At 47.5% G+C, this 25535-nt stretch overlaps 1 long non-coding RNA gene across 1 annotated transcript in view; it reads left to right on the forward strand.

Moving 5' to 3' along the window:
- Positions 1-25535, forward strand: part of LOC142924578 (uncharacterized) — a 40644-nt gene that overhangs the window by 1755 nt on the left and 13354 nt on the right. Inside the window, exon 2 of the long non-coding RNA XR_012941691.1 lies at positions 23960-24094. This is a non-coding gene — a long non-coding RNA (uncharacterized LOC142924578). The remainder of the gene's footprint in view (positions 1-23959; positions 24095-25535) is intronic.

Raw genomic sequence — 25535 nt, forward strand, 5'->3', positions numbered from 1 at the left:
CATCTGCGACTCCTCACCCTTGCACCTCAAAGATGCCCCGTGTAGCCTTTATTGAGTGTTCGAGGCAATTGCTGTTAGCGAGCACCTATTAGTGCCGACACGACTCGCGAGGGAGGAGGGGTTGTCTGCGTCCACCGCCACCACGCCGCCTTTGTCTCCCCACACGCTGATAGTTACACTGCCACGCACACGACTAGGAAGGAATATGTACACACGTGCACAACAACATACGCGCAACGATCCGTCGATTAATATCGTTGCTCAAAACTCGTGTAATGAATCGTGCGTGTAAAAAAATGAAAAATCGACGTTAATCGATGTATCAGAAATTACGATATGCTAATGATGCCCCATAATTTACACGCGCGCTCCCGTCGTTCGCTGCTGTTTGGTCTCTTTCATAACTCGACCACGAGGCAATATCGCGTTGTGTAATCATTTATAGAATTTTAAAAAATCGCTTCGCGTTGACACGACGCGGGCAAGGCGCTACTGTGTCGCCGAGCTTGGAGGTTGTCAGCGTTGGTGATGGGAGAATGGGGGCTTGGCTGGGGGAGGCTGCACCCACGCGCGCACGCAGAGAGACTGACGGGGTTTGGGGGGGGTTGCTTTGATGAGACGGCGTGGTGGTGGTGGTGTCTGTGTGTCCCTGCTCGCAGAACCAATGCGAGCAGTTAGCGAGCGCGTCACCAGCTGCGCTCAGGAACCGGCTGATGCGCAAGCTCTCGCCTCGGGCCACGCACACAGCACAAGCCCGACGCGAAAGTGTGTACACGTGCGCAGTGCACACGCGCTGTATGTACCGCGTGTACGCGTGATGGGGAGTGGTAGCGTCGATGGATATCGCGCTGCGCTACGAACCCGGGCGACCCGAATAACGATTCCCACCCACGGCCACCAACACCGGTGACGATTATTTGAACCGGTCCTGGGCATCCGCTAGGTCGACTCAGGCTCAAATGAGTATCCTGGTGCGGTGTGTAAATATCTCCACTGGGGAGACAAAGGCGGCCGGGCGTGGTGCCGGCCACCCACCTCGCGTGCCATATCGGCCATCACAGCAATTGCCTCAACACTCTGTTAAGGCTATACGGGGGGGGGGGCCTTTGTAAATATATATCATTAAACGTTATTATGTTTTATTTATAAAATGCTTGAATAAATGTAGCATATGTACAGTATATTATTAAGGCCATTACCGAGGCCACAACTTTCAATAAGATTTATGCCACTTGTTTTGGCAGGCATGCAAATCCCTGCCCTTAAATAAATATATCCGTTCCCTAACTATTGACTATTTTCCAAAGGTAGATATACAAACATGTACGCAATTAATGTTATTGGTCTCTGTTAACCCACTGTTGGTTTAAACCCTCCCCACGCCGTGTAGGTCATGATGATCGTTTGACCATTTCTTCACCACGCTGGTCAGTGCGGGCTGGTGAAACAGGGTGGGAGGTGCAGGACCAGTTCAGAACTCAGGTCGCCGGATTCACAAGAGTGCGATGCAATTAAAGCCGCAATCTAGCTCTCGTCCGTTTCTCTCCTCTGAAGAAATGCGGAAACGTTCTTATTTTATGTTGGCTTTAATAAGATAGAGTTCTAAATTTTGATTTAAAGCTTTCGTGACCGCAGTAATTCATATTCTTAGCTCTTTCGGTAAAGTCATGTTGAAGGGAAACAATAAAATAATAAAAAAAATATAAAACCGCCACTTCTTTCAAATGTTTCTTGCCGTTGGTTTTCACACCTGATGATGACCGTTTGTGTTATGGTCGAAACGTCGTGAGAATTTTGTTTTATATATTTTATTATTTTATTGTTTCCCTTCAACGTGACTTTACCGAAAGAGCTAAGAATAAGATAGAGTTCTGTTACGTTCACGGAGCAGGTGGCACACTATTTGGTACCAACAACATATTTTTGTGCTACCTGCACAGCAAAAAAAAAAGATTCATCTTCTTTGGTTATTTCGGTAAAGTACGGCTACTTGTGTTGTGGCCGAAACGTCGTGAGAATTTTATAGTTTTATTTTATTATTTCATTCTCATTCTACGTGACTTTACCGAAAGAACCAAAGAAGATGAATCCTTGCAGTCACGAAAGCTTTAAATCGAAAAAAAGATGCTCTGCTGTGCTATGGTTGCCTCCTCCCTTCATCAACCTGCACTGACCAGCGTGGTGAAGTATGGTCAAATAGCCTCCAAGATCCGTACGGTGTGGGGGTGGGAGGTCTTCATCCAGCAGTGGATTGACAAAGGAGTACCTCTAACACAAACTGTTGTGCAGTAGCGGCGATCCTTCAATGGGGGGCGCTGCTGAAACCCCCCGTAATGAGCTCCGCCACACTCCATCTCTGTACTAAGCCCCTTGCTTCATCTGTTGATTGTACAAGATAAAGACAAAGATCCCCCTATGGTCTTCAGTTGGCTGTTGGAGACAAGTACTGTTAATTTAAAGCCGAATCGACCTATGGGAGGCCCAGGATCGGTCCAAATATTCGCCACTGTTATTGGTCATAAACGGGAATCGAACTCGGGTTGCCGGGTTGAGGGTGCAGTGCGTTAACCGATCGCTGGAAATTCGATTCTATGAATAGTCGCGTTTGGTTCAACCAATTTTTCCTTAGATTATCGCAGCCACTCGTGGTTGCAGGGGTCACACACTCACACGAACTATTAACGGACAATGAATAGTAAAAAATATATATTCTCATACACACGCGATTCGATGTACTTGTCGCTTAAATTTAGGACCCATATCAGGATTAATTGATGTGAAGCACTATCAGCATCCATGATCTATCCACTGCTGAATGAAGGCCTTATTGAAGCCACCTCCATCCCACCACGCGCCGTATAATACTGTATTCGTGACGCGACAGATGTTGACAAGAATGCGTGGTGTCCTTTTTGTTATTGCGATAAATATTACATCAACCTGCAGCCATAGAACTACAAATGTTATTTTTGAATTATAAAATTGACTGTCAGTAGCAAGCACTGCTGGCCATGTGTGCCATTATCATGAATCTTGATCAATCCACTGCTGGATGAAGTACAGCAAGTAGATTTGTGATTGGCCAAACGTCCCAATGCAGGACCCCTCCTGATTTGGTAAAGCTTACATGGAAAAGTACATTACCTTATTATTCTTAACAAACGTTTCTGGCCATAGCCCTTCTCGAGAGTGAACACAGTGGAAAGACAACATACGATGTTGTGTCTTAATTGTGGGAGACTGCCTTTTTGTGATGCAGGGAGTCAAACTATGATATTCGAATTAACTTTTACGTACCAACATCATCCCACATCATGTCACTTAATCAGATGTCTCGAAAATATATAGTTTACTCTTTGGTTCTTTGCAGATAACACTCTGCATGCATTTGGTTACAGGAAAGTATATATAATGTACATATTGGGGAGTGGTGGCACATTTGTTATCGCACTGTGCCATGAACCCAGGGATGACATTTTTAAACCGGCCCTGGGCCACCTCTCACCTTCACCAACTCGCAGTGACCAGCCTGCTGAAGTCGTGTAAAACATCCATAATATTTTTTATGGGGTAAAACAACCCCCATGGTCTACACCGTGTGAAGAGGTTTTCAGCCAGCAATAGATTAACAACGGCTGTAATATTCACTTTTATTTAATAGCATAAAGTAAATAAACTATTGAGGTTTTATGCTTGAAATGTGCAATTCCGACAATATTTTATAATCTGAAATGCAGGCAATTTACCAACTTAACTTCGTGCCATTGTATTTTTTTATGATAATTATACTTCTGTATACATAACAATATAACACTTATTCAGCAGTGTAAATGGCAGGTACAGTTGAATAAAACTGCAATCATCATTGTCATCATCATTGTTATTATAATTTATTTCGCTGAGAGACACCTGGTACCAAATTAAATGTCCACATTGAAAAGTATTCCCCGAGTGTGAATAGCGAGGACAACTGATAGCTTCAGAAGTAGTTCTCGCACATCATCTTCTGGGGCTGTTCTCCGAGGCAGGGGCAGTACGCTGCCCACTGCGAGATGTTGGTATGGATATTTATTTAGCTCACGTCACGGTGTACATAACATTTAAATTTTATTTTGGTAGGAGCTGGTGGGGAGGGTGAGAAGCACAAAGCAAAATATTAGTAAAACACCTAAAAAATACATTGGCCACAGATAGATGGAAACTATTAAACGATACAACTTTTAATGTTTACAGGTACGTAAGGCCCATTTAACTATATAACTCCTATTCTTAGTTTTTTCGGTAAAGTCACATTGAAGAGAAATATATATAAAACAATAAAAAATTCTCACGACGTTTCGACCATAACTCAAACGGTCATCTGATGACCATAACTCAAACGGTCATCTGATGATGATGACCGTTTGAGTTATGGTCGAAACGTCGTGAGAATTTTTTATTGTTTTATATATATTTTGTTATTTTGTTGTTTCTCTTCAACGTGACTTTACCGAAAAAACTAAGAATATGAATTACTGCAGTCACGAAAGCTTTAAATCAAAATGTATATAACTCCTTTTCAGAAGCGACATAAGCACAAATGATCGCCCAAAGAAGTGGTTTATCATGTGCAAATGTATAGCAGCCAAATACTCGATACAGCTAAGAGCCCATGGGTAGGTAAATACCTATTTTGTGTATGCTCTGGTTTGTCTGAATGTTGAGTTTTTTTGTCGCACCGTACGTAGCCAGCGGTGCTAATCGGAGGTGCGGCGGAAGGACAACAAACTTCCCTTGGACGTAGCCTCCAGGCGAGAGCAGCCAGGCCCTTCACATATGACTCAGTCGTCATCACTTGGAACGTGTGACGATGTACCTAAATAACAAGTCTCAATCCTACCACGCCTCTGCCAGAAATCCAACCAGAGTTTGTGTATTTTTTTCCCGTGGTGGTTTTCGCCACAGCGCCCTGTTTATTTGCGAGAGTGCGCTTTGAATTTATCGTCCAACTTTGCAGTTTTATTTGCACCGCCATCGCCCATGTAAATGCGGCTGCAACTCGCCTCGCTAATGACTGCAGCATGAACAAACACCCGCGCATGAAACTAATGCATCTCTTTAATACATAATCCGATTACATCTTCCCTATCACTGCATGGTAATGTGAGTTTTAATACTAAATGAACACGCCCCCCCCCCCCCCTGTTTATAAAAGAAAGGCGAGCGATAATTTTGTAGATGCAATTTGCATTTCATACCCATACTGTGTGGAGGTGCGCGCGCGTGTGTGTGTGAATGTTAATGCGTGTTTAATAGAAAATGATGTACACGCTGTACCTCTCACACCATCCAATAAATGATTAACGTGGAAGGGTACGTCTACGAATTCCCCTAAGGGACTTCTGGCAAAAAATACAATTTTACTTCTGAACTTCTCACAGACGAGGCAAGACTTCTCTATTCCCCAGAAAAATGCATGCATTCGGCGTACATGACATAAATGTATAAATTTATCACGCAGCTATATCCTGCTTAAAGCGTATTCCATAGAGTACACAAACAGTGTCTCTTATCAAATAGAGTAAAACATATATTGGATTTTTTCAGGATGTGAATTGTGATGGGCGTGCAATCCAATTTGTCAGTCCGCATATTTTGTTTATTTTTACGTGACCACTACTACCCCATTTCCATCTATTTAGACGACTCAAGTTGGCTGCCAATTAGGACAGGATCCTGCATTTTATTGTACAATACCGGGCTGAATTCTACATCAAAATTCGTTGGCACTTGGATGGGAGGCTGTCAGCGAATACCAGGTGTTCTTGGCTTTGGTTGTGAGGTGTTATTTGTTGTGACTTTCTGACCCACCCCTACTGGACCACTGTTGGAAAAGCAGAGCTTCCTAGCTAATCGGATTTCTCCAGGATAAATAAATATTCTGATTGACAGGACAGCAACGGATTGAGGTGTAGCCCTTCATATGCGTGGGTATCTTTGGGTACTCAGATTTTCTCCCACTGGCAACGACTCACCCCATTCAAATGGAATAGGCCAAGCATCACTTTTGCAAGACCCTCTCTAAAAGTTTAAAGACTCAGTGAGGTTTTCTTGGATTAAAGAAGGACATTGTTAGTATTGTTAAGTAACAGGTGTTACTTGAGGCGGGAAGGCATTGTTATGTACAGGTGTTACTTGAGGCGGGAAGGTCGTAGCTGTTACCTGTGCGAGGCGGGTGAAGTTGTTATCTGGAGGATAGGTAAAGTGTCCTGGGACTTGAAGCATAGGTTACAAATGTTACTGGAGGGTTATAGGGGTGCTATATAAACAGGTGTGGGTGTATACGTAAGCATCACCTGGGGAAGCGGGTTGGCTGTTACCTGGGAGGAGAGGCGGAGGTGTAACCTCGGGGGTGCGATTCAGGGATGGGTGTTAACTCGACGGGAGGGGTATGGGCGTTACCTGGTGAGACGACACGGTTTACCTGACTGTTTGAGTGAAGTCATCGTGAGATGCAACTACGCCGCTAAATAATTAATAAGTGCAAATGACGGGCAAATTGCAATCCCTCGCATGCGATATTCTTGTTTATGCATCACTATAGCATTTGCTTTGTCTCGCTTATCAATAATATTTAAATTAAGTGGAGTTGTATCAGATATTCAATAAAATGCCATATTCAGCATTATGGGGGCTGCACACTATCACATAGGCAGTGAAGAAAAACCTGTTCTTGTATTCTGCTCCGGTGTCTATGCTGTCCACACTCACCAACCTGCATTTACCAGCGTGGTGAAGTATGGGCATATAACCCCCATGGCCCCCCGTGGTGTGGAGAGGCCCTCATCAAAGTAGTTGAAATTACTGTACCATTAACAAATCATCATTAGCCATTCCCATACACATATATCACGGTGAAGCGATTCCACTATTATTAATTGTAATAATATATAATTTTAAAATAACCAAAATAGCAACATCCCTTTCACGTTTTAATGTAAATTTTACATTGCATGGGGCTAGAAGCAGTTTGATCCGCGCACAGTGAAGGCCGCATTTATTGTTTAAACCTTCACAACGTGAGTCTAAATCAACATGCGCCCATCAGTCAGAAACGTACATTGGACTCCACCACAGCCTCTTCTTCCTACGAATCATCCAATTGAATCTTATGATATATAATATGCTCATCGCCTCCTTCAACGCCTTACCTGGTCCACCACTAATTCACTTACAGCTACCACATTTCCTGGCGCTACGCAAATGCTCAATGACATTTAGCGACCCCCGGTAAGCACTTGTGAATTACGATTACTTATGGCTTGAGGCAATTTGGTGCGTACACATCTCAGAATTTTAAATACAGGCTCATGTATATATTTTTACACAATTTCGATTTATGAACTGCAATGTCTAAATGCAATCGTATCTCAAGATGTTACATCCATTGTTATACGGTAATAATTTAGGGTTTTGTGTTGCAAATTTGTCGTGTAGACGATATATATGGATTAACATTATTTATATTAATATAAAGGCTTTTGAAGAAAATTATTTTGCACTCATAATTAAATGTTTATACATTGTACGTATTGCTTCATGTTCACTTTCATTAATTCATTATGCAAATGTAAGTTATATTCATCCTTCATGCATTTTATAGAATATTGTAGCTTACAAGTTGAAAGCATCATAATTTTTTGTTACGAACAAAAAAAATAAACAAAAAGACGCATGAAAGACGCATGCTTTTTCATTACACTGAGAGACGTAAATATAAACATGGATTAGAAAACATACGCAGGGAAATGATGCTCCTCAAACTATTTAAAAAAAGGTGGCTTGGCTCGGACACGTCACTGGAAAGGATGATGACTGATAAGAATGATGACAGAGTGGCAGCCAAGGGAAAGAACGTGTCCACGGGGTTATGTCAACTGAGCAGACTAGACGAGGAAATCAGCCCGTGTGCAGGGCCTGGGTGAATCATCACCTTGCAGGATTGTGAGAGGCTTGGTGAGGCCTTCATTAAGCCGTGGATTGACCGTGGTCTTTTTGGCTAACCATCGAATAAAGACGGCGGTCACCGCATCGTGCGATTTCAGATGCGCGTCTGCGGCCGTCTGGAACGTTCTTCCTTCCGATATTAGGAATCCATTTATTTCTTTAGAACTGCTTTTTGTGTTAAGTGTGTTGTCCTTCCCCCGCACCTCTGATTAGCACAGTTAGCTACGTACGGTACAAAATAAGTTCAACATATATACATAATGAAGATGAGGTGCATTGAACGTGTTTCCGATGTTGTAAAAAAAACAAATTGAGTTTCCTAAGACTGAACCATGCACACGAACCCTTCCTTCATCACATTTTCGGCAGTATTTACTGTGTTTGATCCCTCATGTTGTACATAGTAGAGTACGTACTTGATTTAACAATGAAGAGGTGAGCAATAGTGCTGCCTTAACTGGTGTAATGATGGTCTATTCCATCATCGGACCTCCTTTGCCAGTACCAAAATATGAGAAGAGGTTTTTCCCTTTTTTTCTGGCAACAAAACAGGTGTTAAGATTTTGATTTAAAGCTTTCGTGACTGCAGGGATTCACATTCTTGGTTCTTTCGGTAAAGTCACGTGACTTTCCCGAAATAACCAAGAATATAATAGGTGTTAAGATGTTAAAACACCAAACTGAAACCTTTTACAAAAAATAATGTTTGCATTAACCACAATACTTGCGGTCAGAATGCAAACAAAAAACATACTCTAATAGCATATGCATTTTTGGCGTCCTTTTTGGCGTGCTCTGGTCTAACACCGTTTGAGACGAGGCTCGAAAGAAAGCTGTCTCTGGTGTGGACCAATCAGTTTAAAAGACAATGCATATGCTATCAGAGCATGTTTTTTGTTTGAATTCTGACTACAAGTATTGTGGTTAATGCAGACACATGATTCATTGTAAAAGGTTTCAGTTTGGTGTTTTAACATCTTAACGATGGTGTATTATTTCCCCAGTAAAGGTTATCAGAGATGCAGATTGTTTTTTACAGCTATATACGAGTAAAGGTTCAGCTCCTGCAATTGCTTGCTCACATGACTGCTGAGTTCTGTTGTTGTTGCAGCTATAGTAACTTAATAAAAAAAACAATGGCCAAAAAATACAACGATAGTATGAGTGGCATGTCAAATGTTACGCTGTTCCCTGACTGTGACAGAAGACTATTTATGTCTTTGACCTGTGTACCACTTGGGCTCTCTTAAACATTGTCACTCAAATGTGAGCCTGCAACAATTTACCCACCCAGCAAAAACAACGAATTTCCACAAATCAGTGTGACAATTCAACTTCATTTCTATTTTACCATACGGTCGCATTTATATTTTTCTTGTTTTTTATTGCACAGTTTTGTACTCTGCACGAGGCTAAATGTAACAATAACATATTGTGTGCCTATATTTGCATGTCAGTATTTATAAATAATGGATTCCTACATGTAATAATTGAATCAATGCATATAGTATGATGTGCATATCGAATCCCGAAATTTCTGATTTTTTTTAAAGAGGGTACCACGTTATTTTTGTCAATATATTTTCTCCGCTAAATATTAATAAAATACCAATTTTCGGCGTTTCAATGGGGGCAATCACCCCACCCGTTGGATCCACCGCTGTATCATGAGCATAGGGATCTAGTTTAATCAGCGAATGAATGCATTGTTACATAGCTACTAAAATGTGTATATAATTCTCAATCAATTCGTTGCTCACTTATAAGTGAAAGAATTGTAGCATATAAGGATTTTTAAGACAAACTTTTTAAGAGTTGACATTTTGACCTCCACCCATAAACTCTGGAAAGTAATACATTTAATCCACCACTGCTTCAGGGCACAACGTCTCTTAAATATTCACCCTCCCCCCACAATTTCCACTGAGAACACGAAGAAAACTGAATTTTGAAAAACAAACTCTTGAATCTGAAACTCATCTTAAGTGTGTCTGGAAGAGTCACATCCTCCGTGACCCAAACGATGTCTCACAGCCTGGGTTGCCAAATATTTACGGACTAAGATTGAAGCCTGGGCTCTGATATTTTTTTCACACTCTGGTTGATAAAAACAAAGGGCTTGGAAATAAAAAAAGCCGTAAAAAAAACATCCTTTCATTTTGCCTGGCCCTGGGGCAAATATTTGTTGAGTCACAATTGGCTTCCTGGAGCTTCGTCTCTCAGGTCTATTTACTCTCCATCCTCGCCCTTGGCGCCAGTGGCGGCGCAAATGTTACCATCGCCACATTTACAGCGGCCCCGGACACGGAGCCGTACAGCACGATGTGGTTGGAACGACACTGCCCCCACAAGTATTGTTTAACTGGCGTGACGTTCCGGAGGGCATCGGCCGCAGCCTGGCAAAAGTCCAATCCAACCGCAAAGAGATTGCGAATGCCACCGGGCAGGGTGTTTTTTTTAAGGTCGTGCTGAATAGCTCTCCTTCGATGGATTTTTCTGGTTCTACCGGCGCGATGTCCGACATTGCGTGGCACGTGCTGGAATGCTCCTTCAGGAGCTGAATTCGCGTCCGCGAATAAGCTCCCAGAGCCACGCAGCGAAACGTCGGACATCATGCCGAACAGCACGCGGTACCGACCCGTCGGAGAGCTGCCAATTGCTGCCGTAGCCGCGTCCACCGCGGCGACGACTGTGCGCCGAGGGGCTCGGCACGGAGGCGCTGGGCTTTGTGTGCTCCCTTGCCGTGCGAATGCATCATCAGCAATTATCGTCCCGCTCTGTTTGGGAGCCGGCACCGCCGCGTGAGGCCCAGACCACATGCCGCTGCCAGGCAACACCGATCCTGTTGTTCCTCCTTCCTCCATTCATGCAAACACGCGGGAGTGACACTGTGTGGATTTTTTTCTCTTTGCCTACTACCCCCTTCTCCCTCCACACCCCCACCACCACCTCCTCCTCATCATCATCATCCCAGTCTCCCACCACCTTGTTTTTTTTTAAATCTCAGTATTATGTGGGTATGAACCCTCATTTTAATTAACGTATCGGGCACTGTACAGATAAGTGTGTGAGGGGGGGGGTAAAGACAGCGCATCTGCTAGGAAGGAACAGAAGGTGGGCCATTTCATTTCCTAACGAGGCATAATTTGTCGCGTGATTATAAAAAAAAGCGGGCAGCGGGAAAAGCAAAACATTAATTTTACTCACGGATTATTAACGACATTCTGCCGTTATTAACGTGGGAGTGTGGTAATTAGTGACGCTAAGGTGTGGACGTGCGCGAAATGTAAATGCTGCCCGGCATTCTTTCTGCCTTCACCTTCCTCCGCACTCATCACTAACCTTTTCCTCGGCTCTCAAACAACAGGTGCTGTCACGTCTTTAGGGAGATTAAAGGCAAAAATCCGCAAATCTGTCACTGGGTTTGCAATGGCTTCCTAATGGGCCAGCGAGGAATGATGGGAGCGGTGTAGCCCGAGAAATCGAGCGGAATGACGCGTTGATGAATCGAACTCGAGAATGATCGTAGGAGTAGCCAACGCTTTGGCTTCATTGCCATCCAATTCACTAAATGGGTTAGTTTATTGAATAACCCTCTAAAGTAATAACTAAGCCGCCAAAGACCATTGGATTAATTCTCTATAATTGTTTGTTGCTGTATTATTATTTTAGACCTTGAGACTATTTAATGAAAAAACAATGACAAAGCTCTAAAATAATTGTCTCTTTTATGGGGGAGTGGGGGGGATATTATTATTTTACCTAAAACATTCAAAGAAAGTAAATGCCGTCAGTCCTTGTTACAATAGAATTATTATCCGTGTCATCTTGGCAGTAGTCGGGGCGCAATTATCGCACAGAACGGACAGCAGCTAATCACCAGTCGCTTGAGAGAGCCGACCAGATTTTAGAGCGATATAATGAGCATAATCTAGAAGAAACAACTGCCTATTAAGGAAGTGCTAACCTGTAATGAGCCGTGATGCTTCCCAATTAGGCAAGTGTGGTGTAGGTATGAAATGATCAAGAGTGGCATGTAGGTAGGCTCTGCGTGACAGCTGAAAAAAAAGTTTTAAAAAGAAAGTGAAAGAAAGGGAGCAAAGAGAGGCAGTGGGAAGTATTAAAGAAAGTTCTAACAACAAATGCCAAGGCATAATGATTTTAGCCTTATAGTTATCTGAGAAAAAGGGATTCCCTTCGAATTAAAGGAGCGTCTCTTGATCAGAGATGTGAGATGAGAGAACAGATCAAAGCAGGAAGAGCTTTTGTCACGGGTACATCTTGAACCATGATCTAAAACCGATTGGTTTTTTTCTTTTTGCTCGGGAAGGAAGCTCAGATGTGGTTTTGCACGTAAAAGCAACAACAGGCTTTGTAACACGACCAGGCGCGCATCTAAAGCCACAGAGTTGTTGCGACACACGGCAAAGGTTTGAAAGCCTCGTAACATTAGGCTGCATTTGTGTCTGGAAGCGTGTTTCGCTGCTGCGGCCTGTTACGCCAATGAATGGTCCCATTAAAGAGAGGGCTCATTACGTGGGGCCAAATCAACAAAACATCATTCTGTTCATTCAGGAAGGCGAGGTATCTTGATCAAGTGGCCGCAAGCAGCTAACCACAAGTCCGCTACATAGCAACAAATGCATTCTGTAGTCAAAATCTGTGGGGGTGAGGGGGGGTCTCCCACCTCCAGCACGTTACAACACTCAAAACACAACAAGAAAGCCAGCTGCAACACATCGGCGTACAGCAGAAAAACACATCATATTTTCTATGCGGTGTGGCCTTAGTAATTCGAATGACTCAGAGCTATATTAATGACAGACAATGAGGAAAAGAGCGTTTAAAATAAAAGCCTTTAGAGATATGATCCGTTCTCCGTGACCCTGGACAGCCACTGCTGCTCACGCACGGACAGGAGCCACGAGTACGACAATATCACAGACATTGTTCATTTGTCAGTGGTGCGATGCACGTCTCGCTCACATCGTCTCCCTCACATCGTCTCCCTCACATCGTCTCCCTCACATCGTCTCCCTCACATTGTCTCCCCTCACATTGTCTCCCTCACGGCGTCTCCCTCACATCGTCTCCCTCACATCGTCTCCCTCACATCGTCTCCCTCACATCGTCTCCCTCACGGCGTCTCCCCTCACATCGTCTCCCTCACATCGTCTCCCTCACATCGTCTCCCTCACATCGTCTCCCTCACATTGTCTCCCCTCACATTGTCTCCCTCACGGCGTCTCCCTCACATCGTCTCCCTCACATCGTCTCCCTCACATCGTCTCCCTCACATCGTCTCCCTCACGGCGTCTCCCCTCACATCGTCTCCCTCACATCGTCTCCCTCACATCGTCTCCCTCACAGCGTCTCCCTCACAGCGTCTCCCCTCACATCGTCTCGCTCACATCGTCTCCCTCACATCGTCTCGCTCACATCGTCTCCCCTCACATCGTCTTCCCTCACATCGTCTCCCTCACATCGTCTCCCTCTCACGGCGTCTCTCTCACATTGTCTCCCTCACATCGTCTCCCTCACATCGTCTCCCTCACATCGTCCCCCTCACATCGTCTCCCTCACATCGTCTCCCTCACGGCGTCTCCCTCACGTCGTCTCCCTCACGTCGTCTCCCTCACATCGTCTCCCTCACATCGTCTCCCTCACATCGTCTCCCTCACATCGTCTCCCCTCACATCGTCTCCCTCACATCGTCTTCCTCACGGCGTCTCCCTCACATCGTCTCCCTCACATCGTCTCCCCTCACATCGTCTCCCTCACATCGTCTCCCTCACGGCGTCTCCCTCAAATCATCTCCCTCACATCGTCTCCCTCACATCGTCTCCCTCACGGCGTCTCCCCTCACATCGTCTCCCTCACATCGTCTCCCTCACATCGTCTCCCTCACATCGTCTCCCTCTCACGGCGTCTCCCTCACATCGTCTCCCTCACATCGTCTACCTCTCACGGCGTCTCCCCCACGGCGTCTCCCTCACATCGTCTCCCTCACATCGTCTCCCCTCACATCGTCTCCCCTCACATCGTCTCCCTCACATCGTCTCCCCTCACATCGTCTCGCTCACATCGTCTCCCTCGCATCGTCTGCCTCACATCGTCTCCCCTCACATCGTCTCCCTCACATCGTCTCCCTCGCATCGTCTCCCTCACATTGTCTTCCCTCACGTCGTATCCCTCACGGCGTCTCCCTAAAATCGTCTCCCTCACATCGTCTCCCTCACATCGTCTCCCTCACATCGTCTCCCTCACATCGTCTCCCTCTCGCGGCGTCTCCCTCACATCGTCTCCCTCACATCGTCTCCCTCACGGCGTCTCCCCTCACATCGTCTCCCTCACATCGTCTCCCTCTCGCGGCGTCTCCCTCACATCGTCTCCCTCACATCGTCTCCCTCACATCGTCTCCCTCTCATCGTCTCCCTCACATCGTCTCCCTCACATCGTCTCCCTCACGGCGTTTCCCTCACATCGTCTCGCTCACATCGTCTCCCCTCACATCGTCTCCCTCACATCGTCTCGCTCACATCGTCTCCCTCACATCGTCTCGCTCACATCGTCTCCCCTCACATCGTCTCGCTCACATCGTCTCCCCTCACATCGTCTCCCTCTCACATCGTCTCCCTCACATCGTCTCCCTCACGGCGTCTTCCCTCTCATCGTCTCCCTCACATCGTCTCCCTCTCACGGCGTCTCCCTCACATCGTCTCCCTCTCATCGTCTCCCTCATATCGTCTCCCTCACATCGTCTCCCTCACATCGTCTCCCTCACATCGTCTCCCTCACATCGTCTCCCTCTCACGGCGGCTCCCTCACATCGTCTCCCCTCACATCGTCTCCCTCACATCGTCTCCCTCTCACGGCGTCTCCCTCACATCGTCTCCCTCACATCGTCTCCCTCGCATCGTCTCGCTCACATCATCTCCCTCACATCGTCTCCCTCTCACGGCGTCTCCCTCACATCGTCTCCCTCACGTCGTCTCCCTCACGTCGTCTCCCTCACATCGTCTCCCTCACGTCGTCTCCCTCACGTCGTCTCCCTCACGTCGTCTCCCTCACGTCGTCTCCCTCTCACGGCGTCTCCCTCACATCGTCTCCCTCACATCGTCTCCCTCTCACGGCGTCTCCCTCACATCGTCTCCCTCACATCGTCTCCCTCACATCGTCTCCCTCTCACGGCGTCTCCCTCGCGTCGTCTCCCTCACGTCGTCTCCCTCACGTCTCCCTCACATCGTCTCCCTCACATCGTCTCCCTCTCACGGCGTCTCCCTCACGGCGTCTCCCTCACATCGTCTCCCTCACATCGTCTCCCTCACGGCATCTCCCTCACATCGTCTCCCTCACGGCGTCTCCCTCACATCGTCTCCCTCACGTCGTCTCCCTCACATCGTCTCCCTCACATCGTCTCCCTCTCACGGCGTCTCCCTCACGGCGTCTCCCTCACATCGTCTCCCTCACATCGTCTCCCTCACATCGTCTCGCTCACATCGTCTCCTTCACATCGTCTCCCCTCACATCGTCTCCCTCACATCGTCTCCATCACATCGTCTCCCTCTCACGGCGTCTCCCTCACGGCGTCTCCCTCACATCGTCTCCCTCACATCGTCTCCCTCACGGCGTCTCCCTCACGGCGTCTCCCTCACATCGTCTCCCTAACATCGTCTCCCCTCACATCATCTCCCTCACGGCGTCTCCCTCGCATCGTCTCCCTCACATCGTCTCCCTCACATCGCCTCCCCCACGGCGTCTCCCTCACATCGTCTCCCTCACATCGTCTCCCTCACATCGTCTCCCTCACATCGTCTCCCTCACGGCGTCTCCCTCACATCGTCTCGCTCACATCGTCTCCCCTCACATCGTCTCGCTCACATCGTCTCCCCTCACATCGTCTTCCCTCACATCGTCTCCCTCACATCGTCTCCCTCTCACGGCGTCTCTCTCACATCGTCTCCCTCACATCGTCTCCCTCACATCGTCTCCCTCACATCGTCTCGCTCACATCGTCTCCCTCTCACGGCGTCTCCCTCACATCGTCCCCCTCACATCGTCTCCCTCACATCGTCTCCCTCACGGCGTCTCCCTCACGTCGTCTCCCTCACATCGTCTCCCTCACATCGTCTCCCTCACATCGTCTCCCTCACATCGTCTCCCTCACATCGTCTCCCCTCACATCGTCTCCCTCACATCGTCTTCCTCACGGCGTCTCCCTCACATCGTCTCCCTCACATCGTCTCCCCTCACATCGTCTCCCTCACATCGTCTCCCTCACGGCGTCTCCCTCAAATCGTCTCCCTCACATCGTCTCCCTCACATCGTCTCCCTCACGGCGTCTCCCCTCACATCGTCTCCCTCACATCGTCTCCCTCACATCGTCTCCCTCACATCGTCTCCCTCTCACGGCGTCTCCCTCACATCGTCTCCCTCACATCGTCTCCCTCTCACATCGTCTCCCTCACATCGTCTCCCTCACATCGTCTCACTCACATCGTCTCCCTCACATCGTCTCCCTCTCACGGCGTCTCCCTCGCGTCGTCTCCCTCACGTCGTCTCCCTCACGTCGTCTCCCTCACATCGTCTCCCTCACATCGTCTCCCTCTCACGGCGTCTCCCTCACGGCGTCTCCCTCACATCGTCTCCCTCACATCGTCTCGCTCACATCGTCTCCCTCACATCGTCTCCCCTCACATCGTCTCCCTCACATCGTCTCCATCACATCGTCTCCCTCTCACGGCGTCTCCCTCACGGCGTCTCCCTCACATCGTCTCCCTCACATCGTCTCCCTCACGGCGTCTCCCTCACATCGTCTCCCTCTCACATCGTCTCCCTCACATCGTCTCCCTCTCACGGCGTCTCCCTCACGGCGTCTCCCTCACGGCGTCTCCCTCACGGCGTCTCCCTCACATCGTCTCCCTCACATCGTCTCCCTCACGGCGTCTCCCTCACATCGTCTCCGTCACGGCGTCTCCCTCACATCGTCTCCCTCACATCGTCTCCCCTCACATCGTCTCCCTCACGGCGTCTCCCTCGCATCGTCTCCCTCACATCGTCTCCCTCACATCGTCTCCCCCACGGCGTCTCCCTCACATCGTCTCCCTCACATCGTCTCCCTCACATCGTCTCCCTCACATCGTCTCCCTCACGGCGTCTCCCTCACATCGTCTCGCTCACATCGTCTCCCCTCACATCGTCTCGCTCACATCGTCTCCCCTCACATCGTCTTCCCTCACATCGTCTCCCTCTCACGGCGTCTCCCTCACATCGTCCCCCTCACATCGTCTCCCTCACGGCGTCTCCATCACATCGTCTCCCTCACATCGTCTCCCTCACGGCGTCTCCCTCACGTCGTCTCCCTCACGTCGTCTCCCTCACATCGTCTCCCTCACATCGTCTCCCTCACATCGTCTCGCTTACATCGTCTCCCCTCACATCGTCTCCCTCACGGCGTCTCCCTCACATCGTCTCCCTCACGGCGTCTCCCTCACATCGTCTCCCTCACATCGTCTCCCTCACATCGTCTCCCTCACATCGTCTCCCTCACATCGTCTTCCTCACGGCGTCTCCCTCACATCGTCTCCCTCACATCGTCTCCCCTCACATCGTCTCCCTCACATCGTCTCCCTCACGGCGTCTCCCTCAAATCGTCTCCCTCACATCGTCTCCCTCACATCGTCTCCCTCACGGCGTCTCCCCTCACATCGTCTCCCTCACATCGTCTCCCTCACATCGTCTCCCTCACGGCGTCTCCCCTCACGTCGTCTCCCTCACGTCGTCTCCCTCACATCGTCTCCCTCACATCGTCTCCCTCTCACGGCGTCTCCCCTCACATCGTCTCCCTCACATCGTCTCCCTCACGGCGTCTCCCTCACATCGTCTCGCCCACATCGTCTCCCTCACATCGTCTCCCTCACATCGTCTCCCTCACATCGTTTCCCTCACATCGTCTCCCTCACATCGTCTCCCTCACGGCGTCTCTCTCACATCGTCTCCCTCTCACATCGTCTCCCTCACATCGTCTCCCTCACATCGTCTTCCTCACATCGTCTCCCTCTCACATCGTCTCCCTCACATCGTCTCCCTCTCACATCGTCTCGCCCACAGCGAGCCCCGCGGTTTCAACACTTGTCGAGCGACGGCGGGGAACCAGGCGTTGCGTACTGTAAGTGCCCAAAGGCTGCGTGCGGTCTTTGTGGTTTTTACTCCCTCTTTTCTGGGAAAGGGTCAATGTGGTCGTGCTAGAGGCCTCTCTGCCCTTTCGCACAAAGACGACAAAGCGTTTTTTTTATATTTCTGGCCAGCCGGGGGTGGGCGTTTGCGCACGTAACGCATTGTTTCGTCATTCACAGAGAGCTCTTGAGCTTCCCATTCTCGATTCGTGCAGCTGCGTTCTCTCAGCTGTTAATTTGGTGACATTACAACACAATAATTGATGGTCATGCTTGACCGACGCAACCAAACTGGAACGGAAATTCACAGCCGGAGCCCACTGGCCAATGGCGAAATTTCTTACGTCCAATAGACCCGAGCTGCAGTAAAACTGTCTGCTGTGCCTGTGCGAGATTAGCACGAGAATTTGTTGATCTTGGCGAGTGTCTAAATGGGTGGATTCTTGACCCATTGAATACCTCCATCTCGTCGACTCCCCCCTTCCACACACCCCCCATGGCCCACCATCCCAGATGAAGCAACCTCTACAGAGGCATGCGGCTCTCCCATCGATTAATGTGTTAATTAGCCAGCGCTCACTGCACACGTCTGTTAATTGACGTGTAAAATTTGGACCGTCGGGAGGAGGACATGGGGTTGGATTGCGAGGACGACTTGGGCAGGATAATAGAATTGACGAATTCAAAGCAATCCCCCCACATCACCAATTTTGGTTGGGTAATTTGATTCGTAAACATAATGGCATTGCAAATATATATATAAAACCACGAAGATAGCATTATACAATCCATGTCCCTGAGCTGTGATTAGTATGTACGTCTTCCAAGAGCAATACATTATACATGGTCTGAAATTCAGAGCTCACCCTCGGCAGACTGACTGACTTAACTGTCTGCGGGTCTGACATCATTACCGAGCTCTTTCCAAAGTCACATCCTCCCAGCATTCGATGAAGAGTCGTGCATTTGGCCGACGTGAACTGCAGTTGCGATGCTGACCGAACAGCAGGGGAGACGGAGAGATGGGGGAGACATGGGGGAGGGGAGCAGAGAGGGGAAATGTGCGTCTTGAGAAACATACCATCTTATCTGAAATCTTGCAAGCTGCGCAATGGCGTGGCTAGCCCAGTGCCATACATAGGGGCAGAAACACGATAAAAAAAGAGCCAAGGCTGCTTTGCCGCTGCTGGTGGCTGACGGCAGCTAAGAGGAGAAGAAGAGAAAAAAAACCCCAACAAAGGCGAGAGAGATAGTGCACGTGGGAGAGCCAGAGCAGCAACAAGAAAGCAGATGCGGTATAAAACCGCACACCCACACACGCACGCATGCGTGCCTCACTCTCATTTTGCTTCCTGCCCTTTCTGGGAAAGGGCAGTGACCGCTGCTTTTATCATGGAGTGTAACTAATGTAGTGGTTCCCCCCCACTCTCCCCATACCCCCGCCCTCTATCCACCAAAACGACGAGGGCTGGACTTTCATGTTGGCAAGAAACCGACCTAAACCGTTGTCGCTTTTCCCCGGTTGTCTTGGGAAGTGGCGACGGCGTACAGAGCGAAATCCCAGTTCGGGTGTGAGCTGCATTCGCACGATGACGGCCCAATAGCTTCACAATTAGTGGCATTACGAGGGCCACGGAGCAAAGCCGTAGGTCACACTTTGTACCGATACGACGGTGGCGCTTTATATCAGACGATAATGAGCTGTTAATAAACACGCATCAGCATTCGTAACCCTTTTACCTATGCAAACCAGGTCCCAAACGCTCAGCAATGGGAGATGTTATTTACAGAGAGCTTGTCCGTGCAATTCTTTTTTTTTTGCTTATGAATGGGAAAGCAATCATTTCTGCTGCTACCCCAGCCACCCCTACCCACTTACCTCGGCCCTTTGGTTCATCGCCCCCCCCCCCCCCGGTTCCACCAACGCCCCCCTCTCCCTCAACTCTCCCCCAACTCTTCCCCCAACCACCCAATCAGTCTTGTGGTAATGGCTCATTACTTGTCCCTGTGGCGGCACTGTAAACCGCTCGGCACACAATTACAGCGCGCCGCGTGTGATGGGAAGTAATTTGCTCACTGGTTCCGTTCCATTTCCCTGCACCGCCAGGCCGCGGTTGCAGCCAGCCAGGCTTAACGTGACCTTGCGGCGCAAAATGCGCGCCTCTTGTGCAGGGGCTGTCGCCCGCGCGTTACAGCTCTTGTCCCAGCGTCGCCACGTCCAAGGAACCACCCAAGAGCGATGCGCGAAAAACCAAGAGCATTTTAGAAAAAAAATCCTCCAGGTTTTTCAGGGTACGATTGTTATCAGCGTGAACGGGTTACGAAATACTGTATGCAGAGCTGTCTGGACTCTGGTGTCATTTTTTACTACACTGTATATGGGCAGTCAACAGTAATTTTGCTTTGAATTTTATTTCCCCCCGCCACAGGAATTTGAAATTTTCTATAAACGGGAGGTCAGCACTGCCCGTGCCAAATTGAATTGGAATACACTTAGACTTTTTTTTAATATAATGCAGATGTGATGTGGTGGTTAGTGCACTGCACTGTGAACTCGCGAACTGAATTGGATTCCTGGCCACGGCTAACACCAGTGACAAGTCATAGCGGAACCATTCCTGGTCCCTCCTTGAACCTACACTGAACAATGTGATAAAGTATGGTCAAGACATTGTGATGACTAACAGTGCGGGAAGGTCTTCATCTAAAAGTGGATTGATAAATCGGGCTGCAGGTGTTTTGTATAATTTAGGGTGAATGAGATGGAATTGTGTTATAAATGTTTTTTTCATGTGGTAGCATTGGAATCTATTTGGATTTTTTTAAATGGCAGCTTGATATAAACATTGTAATCCAATTCTAAATCTTCATCGTAAAAAAAATCTCAGATTTCCATCCATATTTCACTGCATACAAAATGTAAAAGTATAGCTTTAGAGGTCAACTCAGATGCCTTTATTTTACCAAGAGTACATTCAGACATTGATTCTATGTGGCAAGGGAGACCTGGCTAGTCCTCTGATCTGGTATGCCTGGCACTATTCATCACTTCAGGAGACTGGAGTACATTGATGTGAATTTGGACTTGCATATGAATGGCACAGCATCTCGTGTCAATTTTTCATATTTTCTGTGAATAATTGGCACCAGACCCTCTCAAAATATTGAGTATTTTTTTATCTGTTGATTGCAAAATATATACCGAGGCCTTAATGTAATTTGAATTACGTCCGATTGTTTTCATTACCAGGAATTACCATCCTACAAACATGCCCGACGGGTGAGCGTGCATGCACACGCACTTGCATGCGTCTCGACGCACGAATGTGTAAACACCGTCGCGTGCGCTCACAGACCGCTGCGTACACACGCGCGTCAGTAATTGTGAGCACCCGCTTTGGCATTTGTGTCTTAGAACCCAAAAGGGGAAGTGAGTAAACCTTCCCCCTCCCCCCCCCCCCAAAAAAAAACCCACCCACGCATAACCAAAGACGGAACAAAACGCAATAACGACACATTCTAATACAGAATTAGGAATTGGCCAAAAAATATCAAATCCATTACGGAACGAACAAATAACAAAAGTTACATGTTTCTAGTTAATGAAACTCACTCGAGGGTCAGGGAATCTTGTTAACCTGGGTGGCTCTGGGGCTGTAACAGCTGTCAAACTCTTGCACTCCACAGCCCGAGGGGGGTGGTGGAGAAGGGGGGGGGTGAACTAAAATTACAACACGCTTCTTAAAATCACAGCGCCTTTCTGAAATTAGGAAGTAACTAAATAAATAAACTATTTGTGCGCCGGGAGGAAATAAAATAAATAAATGCAGAAACAATATTGTTTATTAAAGCCCCCGAGGTACAACTGGAAGCAAGTGCGTTAAGTTCGGGGTCTCAGAAAACTCCCGTCCCAAATATGTTCCTGTTGTGCCAGCATTCCGCGCTTATTGAGGTATGGTTGCAGTTATTATTGCACCGCGTATGGTGAAATGTATTCGAAATTCGATTTTTTTACGTTTTGTTGTCATTATTATTAGTATCGTTCTCAATAAACACCTGTAAAACTATGTTAAACGCCATCACAGTGTGTGAATTAAAAGCGTCTTTTGGTCGATACCCATAGCAAATGACACCACAGACAATACGAAACATTGCGCATTGCTGCTTAATGGCAGGATGTCCTCACTCGACGACCAAAGCGAATGGCAATACAATTGGGGTAGGAGGACGTGTTTCTCTTCAAACTGCACTGATGTAACGGAGACAATGACTAATTATGAATAATTAGCTCATCAATATTCTGCAACACAGGAGCAAAGAGCCTATTCTGTTACAATGTCTTCACCTCCTAAACTAATAATATAAATAATACGAATAATTTACAGCCCTTTGTAAATCCACTGCTGGACTAAGGCCTATCACAATACCGTGTTGATCGTGGAGTCTTGTTTGGCCATACTTCACCATACCCGTCATAGCGGGTTGGTAAAGTCGCGGCCCAGGGCCGGTTCAGATATCACTCGCCACTAATGTCAGGCCGTGGCCAGGCATAAAACTTGGATCGCTGGGTTAATTGCGCGGTGCGCCGACCACTGTGTCACCGCTTCCTTCCGTCTTCACCTCCGGTGTTGGCTGTGGCCGGGAATCGAGCCGAGGGCGCCAGGCTACGTAGTGTCGGCGTGCTAACAACTGCGCCACTACTCCACGAAATGTTCACCTCCCGGGCCGTGATGTGAAACACTCGCTTGATGAAAGTGGCATTTTTGCTGGGAATGTGCGTCGCGCCAACTGTCACCGTGTAAATTTATTTTTTACAATTTCCCAATATTAAACGGCATTTAAATATGCGCTTGTCTGCATCTCAAGGGATGATTTTATTGTTGTTGATTTTGAGCGGCACCGTTTGATCGCGCGACGCCGCCTCGTTTGAGGAATCTGTTCGGCAGACGTAGATTTGTTTCATGGCATGTGGAAAATGCTCCTCTGAGGATCTAAGCATTTGCGCTGTTGTTTTGTCAAAAGCGAAAGAAATAATCTCGGTGTGGATGTTCAACAGCATTGTTACTTGCTCGTATGCGAGCAGGCAGGGGTTATTTTCCTTAAACATCGCCATTTTCAACAATTTCATCCCACTGTGCAAGATTGATTTGGAAAATATTAACGTATCTTTCATACGGCAGCCTTTGTGCTTGTAGTCCGGTATATTAATGTTGGATTAATGCAGATTTAATGCTGTAATCTTAATGCCAAATTGAAATTTGCCTTCCTGCATTAGGATCTCATTGCCATGAAGCTGGCATTGGTGGGGTCTGACAGGAGCTCCGTGCTAATGATGCGCCGGATAATTTCATCACAATCGCTCACTGATTGTTCCGTGTCGGTTGCAATATCTTTAGAAACCTAGAATAGTGTCTGTGTGTCTTATGCAATCAATTTTAATTCCGCGAACTGTATGCCGTATGCGTGCGTACGTGTGTGCGTGTGCGCTGACACGCACGCGTACACATTGCTCTATTAAGACAACATTTTGCTTGGAAATAAGCAACCATGGAATTTACTTTTCCCTGACACTGTTGGGTTCAACAAGAGCAAATAAAAATAAATCCATTAGCGTAAATACATATCCGTTAATTAATAAGGAACAAGCACGTCCTGCGGTTGATTGAGCAAACTGCCAAGCTACCGGCAAGCTATTTGCCCAGATGAAAGAGGTGGCTGGAGGGAAAGAAGGGAAGAGGACATAATTGGCCGATGAAAAATGTATGCTCTTGCTCCCCGGATGATGTAACTCGTTGCAGAGAGAAAGATTGCGGCGCAACGACAACGGCGGTGGCGGTGCGGTGCGGTAAACAGTCCCAGATCTCCCTGCCGGCAAAGCAGGCCGCTTGCACAGAAATCGCAGCTGCGCATCAACGGCGAGAAGGGCATGAATGGTAATCGCAGCACTCGGGGAAATGCACACTGGGAGAACTCGGACTATACGATTTGATTAACGCCTATAGCTACTCGATAGAAATTCCCTTATTTATTTAACAGCTATACGACCATTGTCATCACACGCTCTGCATCTGCATCATTATTATGCTAATTATTGCAATTTCTGCTTTTAATTTTTAGGGGCCGCCAGAAAGAACATTCAAAGCAAAGCAGGTCTCGCGTAATATTTATTTATTTGTCTGTTTCCCGCTGTCCCGTCGTTTCCGAAGCGCGGGGCTCCTCTTCTCTTCCTCCCCGCGTGTGCATCGAAGGTTTTGCGATGCGCCCACGATACGTGATTACGGTCACACCCTTGTAAACAGAGGCAGCTGTCGCAGGAATAGTTTCGATGTTTATCGTAGGAAAACATCGGCGCATCATTTCGAAAGGTTCGGTTGGGGTTGGGTTTATTATTATTCCCCCCCATGGCCACCCACCACAAGGTTACATAAGCCTTAACCGAAGACTGGAATATGTTTTGTTGTGGACGTTGGTAAGATGGAGCTTTGGCACACAAAGGATATGCATGCGAAAGTGCCGTTCGAAAATAACACATCTGGAGACTAATGGGGTTCTCCCATGGCAGATAGATGGAATTGTGAAATGGAGTATCATTGCACTTCAAACACATTGCACTTATAACGATACGAACCTGTTGGCCCGGTGAGCACAAAATTACGTTCCGGCACGCCGAATGTACCAAAGCATTATTGTGCCGGCTCTTGTGGGCTTAAGAGCTGCTGGCTTTCATGATAGAATTTGTGTTTTTGTTTTTCACGCTCTTGATCCAAATGAACCCGCTGCTTCAACGGGGAGACAGACGGCTTACCAGCAACGCCTTGGCTTCATCACACTGATGTTAAGGGACCCAAGACACATGATTCACAACAGACAAAACAGAACGGGGGGGGGGGATTACGAGCATATACTTCGTGATGACAAGATATTCCAGAAACATTCCGCGTTATATAAGGAGGAAGGTGGGAGGCCGTTTGATCAACGACAGGCAGAGCAACGGGTTCTCAAACTTGCCATCTCGCGTGCGGCTGCCCCATTTTAATAATCCTCATCTGTAGGTGAAATTTTCCGGCGCACCGTTTACCTCACCTTTCATATGTATGAGAATGCAATTTATCGTAATCATGATCATAATTCACATTTATATTCCACCTTTCATCAATGAACCGCTCCCATTTTTTTTATAAATCATCACACAAACACTCGACGATTAATGCCACAGTGTTCAACCGACAAAAGCACGCTTCATATTCTCATGAGCTGTGCTCTTGTTGAAAAGTATGAATAATACAATATGCTATTCAATACAATGTGGATTTATATAGCGTCTAAATGCGACCGTATGTCACGACGCTGTACGGAAACAGTGGGCATGTTTAT

The sequence above is a fragment of the Petromyzon marinus genome, chromosome 1 (assembly GCF_048934315.1).
Source record: "Petromyzon marinus isolate PM22_M1 ecotype Great Lakes invasive population chromosome 1, UKy_Petmar_22M1.pri1.0, whole genome shotgun sequence".
Classification (NCBI taxonomy): Eukaryota; Metazoa; Chordata; class Hyperoartia; order Petromyzontiformes; family Petromyzontidae; genus Petromyzon; species Petromyzon marinus.